The sequence below is a fragment of the Nannospalax galili genome, unplaced genomic scaffold, assembly GCF_000622305.1.
Source record: "Nannospalax galili isolate Female #2095 unplaced genomic scaffold, S.galili_v1.0 scaffold751, whole genome shotgun sequence".
Classification (NCBI taxonomy): domain Eukaryota; kingdom Metazoa; phylum Chordata; class Mammalia; order Rodentia; family Spalacidae; genus Nannospalax; species Nannospalax galili.
The window spans coordinates 4,964,702-4,973,820 of record NW_008331125.1 but is presented as its reverse complement, the minus strand read 5'-3'; positions in this window follow the sequence as shown (position 1 = coordinate 4,973,820).

Below are 9,119 nucleotides of genomic sequence, written 5' to 3'. Positions count from 1 at the left end.
ACATTAGGTAGATACTACTACAAGGTGTTACACATACACACACACACACACACACACACACACACAATCATGCATGTGCATACACACAAAGTTTTATAAAGAATTAGAACTTAGCTGGGCATGGTGGTGCAAGTCTTTAAACCCAGCGCTTGGGGAGCAGAGGCAGGAGGATATCTGTGAAATTGAGGCTAGCCTGATCTATAGGCTAACTGAGCTACAGGAAGACCCTGCCTTAAAAAAATTAGAACTTGACAATATGAATTGGATTAAATACACCGATGGATTAAACAGCAAAATTACTTGACAACTATCTTTTCTTCTTGAGGTATAAATTATTAAAAAGGAAAAAATACAGTATTTACTAACACACATTATATTGACTAAAATTTTTTCACTTAAATTGAGAAAATGTAACCAAGCATCCATCACTGTATCAGGTCAAGACAAAGTTAGTCAAGTGTAAGGTCTCGTTACACTGAAGTGTGAGACCATGTCAGGAAGTAGCCGCAGTGGCCAGAGGGATGGCTTAGCAGTTAAGAGTGCTGGCTGCTCTTCCAGAGGACCAGAGGAGGCAACATCCTCTTCTGGCCTCTGCAGGCACCCACATGCACATGTACAAATCCCCATACAGATGGAGCCATACAAGTAAATATAAACAAAATAAATCTTTTGTTGTTTTATTTTTGAGAATATCATACATGAGTGTAGTCATTGCATTATTTCCATTCCTCCCAGTCCTCCTCCAACTCCTCCCATGTCCCCCACTCCTTCTCAACTTCTTGTCCTCATCATTGATTATTATTGTTACGAATACATACATACATTTAGAAATATACATATATAATACACTGAGTCCATTTATTGGTGCTCATATGTACTTGTGTTCAGGGCTATCTACTTGGGATTAGATAACCTCTCAGTCCCTAGAGAAAACTGATTCTCCCTCCCTCAGCATCCACTGATTGAATCAGAAAACTGATTCTCCCTCCATCTTCATCTTGAGGTGGGGCCCTGTGAAATTTCTCCTATTCACTTTTGCATGTCAACTAGTTTTGTTATTATGCAGATCTTATTGGACTACGACATTGTGGAGATTTCATTGGTGCAGTTTCCATATCATGTCCAAAATGCATGTTTAAATGCATGCAAATAGCACCAGGTGTCTTGTCCTCTTACATGCTTTCCACCCCCCTCTTCATGATATTCCCTGAACCTTAGGTGTAGAGGTTGCATTGTAGATATACCACTTAGGGTGGACACCTTAGAGACACGTATTCTCTTTGTTTGGCCAGTTATGGAACTTCATAATCATCTCCATCTGTTGCAAAAAGAAGCAACAGCTATCTTAATGGACTTAGGGCTCACCGAATGGGAGGGAATTCATGTATAGCATTCTAAACATAACCAAATATATGTGGTTGGAGAGGTCATTACCCTAGAGAAGAATCTACTGTCACTTCTCTAGACCAAAGTAATTTCGTGCTATATTTTAAATACATATCTCTATATTTATAGACAACTGTACCTCTCACCACTCATCAAAAAATAAATCTTTTAAAATTAATGGCTACTGAGAAAGGGAAGAATCTGTTTTCTCCAGGGATGAGCTTCCTGATAGGTTATCCAGTCCCAAGTGGTCAGCCCTAAACACATGTACATACTACCACCATTAAATGGACACACACACACACACACACACATAACAATAATAATTAGAGGTCAGGAAATTGAGAGGGAGTAGAGGGAGGGGGATGTGAGGGGTAAGAGGAGAGAGGAAGAGGTAGGAAGTATGTAAATAATTATGTATGAAATTCTTGAAGCAATCAAAAATTGTAACAAATTTTAAGGAGGAGGAGGAGGAAGAGGAGGAGGGGAGGAGGAGGAAGAGGAAGAGGAAGAGGAGGAGGAAAAGGAGGAGGAAGAAGAGGAAGAAGAAGATACAGGGCTGACAAGATGGCTGGGGGAGGTAAACACACATGCCACCAAGCCTGATGAACTAAGTTTGATTCACAAGACCTAGTCAAGGAGAGAACGTACTCTCACAAGTTATCCTCTGGCCTCCACACATGTGCTGTGGCATGTACACACCAATATACACAAATGGATAAATAAATAAGTGTAATTTTCAAAACTTCAAAGGAAGCCCATTAAAAGAAAAGGAAAGGAAAAGAAAACAAAGAAAAAAGAAAGGGTAAGATAAGACAAGAAAAGCAATAAATAACAACAGGGCTGAGCGCACCTCAGTTGGTAGACTCCTTGTCTAGCATGCATGAGGCCCTGGGTTGGATCCTCAGCACCACATAAACCAGGGATGGAGGTACATTCCTATAATCCCAGCCCTTGAGAGGTGGAGGCAGGAAAATCAGAAGAAGTTCAAGATCCTCTTTAGTTATATGGCCATCTCATGGCCAGACTGGGCTACATGTGAGAAAAAAATAAAAAAGGTTAGAGCGACAACAAAGACTTCTGAGCTAACATGTCAATGCTATCATGAATCACAGGTGACAACTAATCCCCAAAGTAGTGTTTGGATTTGGTTTGAAGATTCATGTTCCTTTCTGTAGTCAGAAGGTCGAGAGTCTGTATAATCAAGCTGTGGTAGTCACTTGTCACCCAGAAAGGAGTGGGGGAGGCCACTAGAAGGGAAAGACATATACATCCCCCACCAGCCCCACTACAGCTGAGTGCTGACCCATTGGCTCTCTCTCTTCTGGCCATGGACAAGAAACAAAATGCTACTCCTACCCCTTTGCTTGTAAGGACAAAAAGCATGCAGACAGACTATACCCCATTTTATGCAAAATGTTCTCCAGTGAAAGTAAATGATCAAAGGACATGTGCCTCCAATGAGGAACTGCCACCCTAGGCTTCCTCCCACGCCTGCAAGAATGAAACTGATTCTGATTGTCAAAATCACAGTCTTTTGACAGCACTTTTGACAGCAGTGATTCTTCTTCTTGTCTGTGGGGACTGTGAAATGCATTTACCTTGATTCACTGTTCATATGGTGCAAGGAAGAAAGTGGAAGGTGGCAAAGTGCGCAGGCGGGGAATAGACAGATAAGTACTATCCTCCAGGTACTTAGTCCATGTGACACCACAAGGCTGACAACCAAAAGCAACCAGGAGAATCTGCATTGAGCTCTGAGTCAGTCATCCTCAACTTGAGTCTGGATTCAAAGATCTGGGAGTGAGAGAGTAAGATTCACCTCCCTGTGAGGAGAAAGTCAGATAGGGATCTGACAAGGGACAAAACTGAAACAATTTATCTTAAAGCTCTTCACTGCATTTATTTTTCAGTCTAGAATCAAGCACCACATCAAGTTGCATGAAACAGACTGAGAGTTCTGATGGTTTGAGGACAAAGAGAGGCCACAGAAAACAGAAATAAAAGAAAAGAAAGTAAATTGGCAATGTCAAACTTACTTGTAATTCAGGGTCAAGGAGCCAGAGCAACAAAAGCTGAAGTGCTGGGTTAGCATCTAGCTTAGTTTCAGGTCTTGTGCTGTGATAAAATACTCTAACAAAAGCAACTTAATGGAGAAAGGATTTGCTCTGGCTCACAGTTCAAGGATGTTACAGTGTATCACGACAAGGACATCAAGGCAGCGGGAACTTGAAGTACCTGGTCACATCACATCTATAACCAGGAATCAGAAAGACGAATGAATGCAAGTGCTCCGCTTGCTTTCTCCATCGTATACAATCCAAGATCCCTGCCCTGGGAAAGATCCTACCATTAAGAGGGTCTTAATCAAATAATGTAATAAAGGTAATCCCCACAGGCCTGCCTAGAGGCCCCTCTCCTACCATTCATGCCAAACATCACAGCATTATATTATAAATCGGGCAGATTTGTGTGTGTGTGTGTGTGTGTGTGTGTGTGTGTGTGTGTGTGTGTGTAGGATTAAGGCAGAGGGAACTGCATTATGTTAGTTAAAAATGGCTTCTATGGAGGCTGGGAAATATCACAGTGGCAGAGGGCTTGCCTGGTTATACATGAGGCCTTGGGTTCAATCTCCAGCACCACCAAAGAGGGGGAAAAAAGTTTAGACTATTTTCTCATTGTGGTGACCACATATTTGACAAGAAGCAGTTTAAGTGGGGGTTTATCCTGTTTACAGCTTCAGAGGTCATTGTGTCGTGCAGGGAAGGCACAGCAGTGGAGAAACAAAGGCCAGGTAGTCACACTGCATAACGGGAAAAGGGATGTGACTATAAAGCTTCAAGTCTACCCCCAGTGACCCACTTCCTCCAAGGATCTGCCTCCTAAAGGTTCTTCAGCTTTTCCAAACAGCACCATCAGCTGAAGACTACATGTTCAAACGTGAGCTTATGGGGGACATTTCACATTCAAACCACAGCAGTTCCTGTCTTTCTACTCCTGATGTCTCAGGACAGATGAACAAGCTAATCTAAACTTGATGAAATGGATCTTTAGCATGAGTGACTCCATTTCGAGTCTTAGCCAGGCCTGTTGAGGACTGTTGCAAAAGCTTGGCCCCAAACAATGGCCTCCTGTAATACTTACTCTTTTTTATTTTATTTATGTGTGTATTGTGTGTGTACTCACATGCATGCCGGTGCTTATAGAGGCCAGAAGAGGTTGTCAGATCCCCTGGAGCTGGAGTTGCAGGTGGTTGGGAGACACTCAATGTGGGTGTTGGAAAATGAACTCCAGGCCTCTAGCGGAGCACCAAGTGCTCTTAACCACTGACCCATTTCTCCAGCCCTCCTGTAATAGTTACCTAACAATTCTTAGTCCACAAACTCATGGCTCCAAGGAATACCCCTTCCCCTCTTTCTATATTCTTCCTAAGTTCTGACCTTGAGGGCTTCTTTTTACTGATTTATCCTTTTTTATTTCAAAAAATGAAAATATTAGTTCTTGGCTTTTTCTGTAATTTTTTTCAAGGCACCAGAAAGGATGGAAGACAGACCTCTTGTCATTTGACCTTAAAGGTAACCTTGAGAAACCTATTGGCAATCTTCTCCCACTTCGGTTACCTCCCATGGACCCAGCAGATCCTTCTACATTGGGACCAACCTAAAGCCCAGAAATCCGTACCAGGTACTATGATTTGGGTCCATGTTCCCCAAAGGTCCATGTATCGATGGCTTGGTCCCCAGGGTGGTGGTACTGGAGATTCTGTGGGCTTTTCAAAGTCCTTAGGTCATGGAGGGGGCATGCCTTTGAAGAGGATCATGGGGCCTCAGTCTCTCTCAGATTTCTTATTTGAAGTGATTTGCTCTACCATACACTCCTGCTGTGATTCCATCCTTGTCAGGGTAGCACAGAAAAGGGCGCCTTATCTTGGACTGAAGCATTCAGAGCCATGAGCCAAAATAAACTCTTTCTCTTTATAAGTTGCTTCAGATAATTTGTTATGACATCACTAGCTGATTAATCCACCAGGGTTAAGTACCTCATATTTAGTGTAATACCACCTTTCCAAAGGAACTATTAGGAAGCAAGCAAAGGTCTTTCTGTTCATAGAAGCTACAGGCATCTCTCAGCATCTTCAGAATCTACTCCCATCCACCTACACAAAGAGAAAATAATTTTCATTGCCCTGAAGATGACCAACAAGGATGTAAGCTGTTTCCAGAAGTAATGTATTATACATACATCATGTAATTAACATTGGTTAAAATCACAGTAGCGGTTTGGGCAGCAGTTCATACTGAAATACCGTGGGCACGCGGGGATCTTGGAGCGCCAGCTGCTGGCGTGGCGCCGCCACTGGGGTGCGCGGGTTTCGCTTACCGCGTTGCTGAGACAGGTCCCTGGCTCTCCGAGGCTACCCGAACTGGCGACTCTGTGGGTCGCTGTCAGCTGCCGGTCAGGTTCTGTTCCAAGCTGCCGGAAACTCCCTCTATGTTCGCGATCTGTCCGCCACCGGATCACGAGGGGAGGTGCAGGAACAGCAAAAGCAAGATCTTCGCAAGTGGTTGCTGATGGAAGGACAGCCGCCTCCGGGGAGATTGTATCACAGGTGCAGTGAGACACAGCTTCAGACAGACTCAGTGATACAGCTCGTGATACAGCTCCGATTTATTAGGGTGAAAACCAGAAGATTTATAGTGTGGAGGCAGTAGCAAAAGCTTCAGCTGATAGGTGCTCCTGGGATGCCCCATTTACATGTGGTGGTGGGCTTCTATCAGGCTGTCAGACAGTGCCTGATTATCACACAGGAAAAAGCTGGCAGTTTCTGTGCCAGAGGTCATGTATCTGTGACGGCCACTTCAAAGTGAGTCAGGAAGAGAATAGAAGGCCCCCCGCTGAGAAGAGGAGTCCCTCCATTTGTGCCCGGCCGGCTTGAGGGTATCCGGACATGGAGAGACTGTGATCCTAAAACAGCAGGGGTCCCCAACAAAATACATTCAGATTTCTGTAGTTAAATATGTTTCTATTCACCCAACATGGATAAGCAAAGAGAAAAATAATCTATAGGTATCCAAATCAAGTTTGGCCAACAAATAAGTTTGGGGGCTTCTGAATTTTTAAAATCTTTTTGAGACAGGGTCTCCCTGTAGTCCCAGCTGGCCTGGAACTCACTATGTAGATCAGGTTGGCTTTGATCGCACAGAGATCCACCTGCCTTTGCCTCCCAAGTGCTGAGATTAAAGTCGTGTGCCACCACACCATGCTGCTTTCCGGATTCTTAAGCACAAGAAGAGATTGTGGATCAGTTGAATGTGAGTAAGTAAGGTACAAGTAGGATGTCACCCAATTCCTCTACAGTGGAAAGAAAAAAGAAGGCATTGTTCAAGACAAGTAAGATGTGTACTGAGCTCATGTAGGAGGAAGTCTTGAACAAAGACTGAAGAACGCATCAAATTCATAAGATCTGAAAAGAAAAGGTACCCATGTGAGGATAAAAAGTCAGTTATGCTCAACATCATTTGCCACGAGGAAAGCAAACCATAACACTATCTACCTGCTAAATTTTCCCACACCAAAACCCTCCATTTTCACAAGAATAACATTAAATTGCACTTGACAGATGTACAAAGTACCTGACCATTATTCCTCGAAAATGTCAATGTCTTCAAAAATCAAGAGCCTAGATATATAGTTCAGGGGTACAGCACTCAGCTGGCATGTACATGCAATCCCCCCACCACCTAAACAAACAAAAATCCTCAAACCCAAAATGCACAGAAAATGTAAGAAAGTAGCAAGAGGCATCCTTGGGTTCTCAAATTATGGATCTTTCAAAATGGCAAGAGGAATTTTTTAAATTATTTATTTAATAACCATATAATTAGAAGAGGCATTTCCTTACAACAGCATCAACATATTCAATGACAATTTCCAGAGCTAAGATGCATCTCTTTCAAAATTGGCTGTAAATTTTTAGGTTTATAGTTGAATTAATACAGTTATACAATATTGTACTCTGTATAAACCCTATAAGATGTAAAATTAAATGAGGTTTTAAACTTTAAAAAAGATCTCCATTTCATTATTAAAATACAGTTTCATACAGAAAAATTCATTTTTAATACAATTGATGCTAAGATGCACATAAATTTCTAATCTCTATATATCTAATTATTACTAGTCAGAGTCGGTTATTTTCTGAGCTCCTTGACATCTGAACATGGATATAAAGTCATCAGGCAGATTTCAATGGTAATGTTTTTCACATCTACTAATTATTAAGGAGCAAATTTTTATGCTTTGAAGAATTATTTTTTTTCTTTTTTTAACAATTTATTTATACACCCACTTCCCAGATAGCACCCTCCCATAGCCTCCCCCCTCCCACCTTAGAGCCCTTATACTCTGGTATCCCTGCTACTGTCTGCTGTGTTGTCGGCACCCCCAGCCATTCCCCACTATTTGCCCTTCTGGTGAATCTAGTCAGCCTATCTAGAGGTCTCTGTTTTAGGAGGGTCAGCTGTTCCTCATCTAGCAGTAATCAGTTGTCTGTATTCCTTTGGATAAGATTGGGGTTTGCTGTTCATTTTCCCAGTTATATGCTGGGTTATTATCTGGGAGTCCCTTTGGCCACAGCTGGGTTACTATCTGAGAATCCCTTTGGCCGCCATGGCCAACAACTCAAAAGAAGGTATCACTTGTCTGGCATTGTTGCTTGTTATGTAGCCTTTAGCTATACATATGGACTCTTAGGAAAGTACGTTGGCCCATTTAATCTTTGGTTATCTTTTCCTTTGAGGTGTTGAAGGCCATACAGGTGGTCCAGATAAACTGATTTATTTTTACTCTTAAGGTCGTTTGAGGATCTATTCGTCAGGGGTCACATGGGCTTGGGAGGAGCCCCTGGTTCCTTTCTTTTACCACTTCCACCTATGTGAAGATAAGTCAAAGGTCCTCCTCAACCATGGTTGACTTTGCTTGGAAGCATGGAGGAAATGATTCCTCTGTGTTGACCCTCCTCTTTATAGACTGGACACTGGTTCAAGTCCATCTGGTGGGGTCTCCTTGGCATCCTTGATCAAGAGGACAGGTGACCCACCACCATTATAGGACCTTTTGAGAGATGCTCATAGTCCCCTGAAACTAGTCAACCTAGGAGGGCAAGGAGCAAAAAGTGTCCTTTATGTCCCTCTGACCAAATTAGTATAGGCCTCAAAGTATGTCTGTTAAACACCCAAGAAGGTTAGTTCCATCAGTCTTGTATTTTTAATTACTGTGTGTCATGTAGATAAATCGTGGGCAATGACCAGTTGTTCTCAGATAAAACTTACCTAGACATATATTTCTTGATCTGCTATGTATAATTTGTCAGTACGTTGTAGGAATAATACGGTTCTCTCTGGTTTTCAAAACTAGCTAGGCAATGTTTATCTCTCACATTGTCTCACCCCTCCATCGTGGTTTTCCCACTTAAGGTGCCCGCATTTACCCCCCTTCTCCCTTACTAAAACCCTTCTCCTATGGCCCTACGTCTCTTGAGCTCCTTCTTTCCCTTTATCCCCTAGGTTCCTTGTATATCCTTCCCTCCACCCTCCCTTAAACTAACCCAATTTTTATCCCTATCTCCCTTATTAAGGCCTGTATCCTACTGTTCTTCTCTTTCAGGTTATTTCTTTTCCTTTACCTCCCTATTTCCTTTCCATTATCCTGGTTCCTGTGGTTATGTCTGGTTG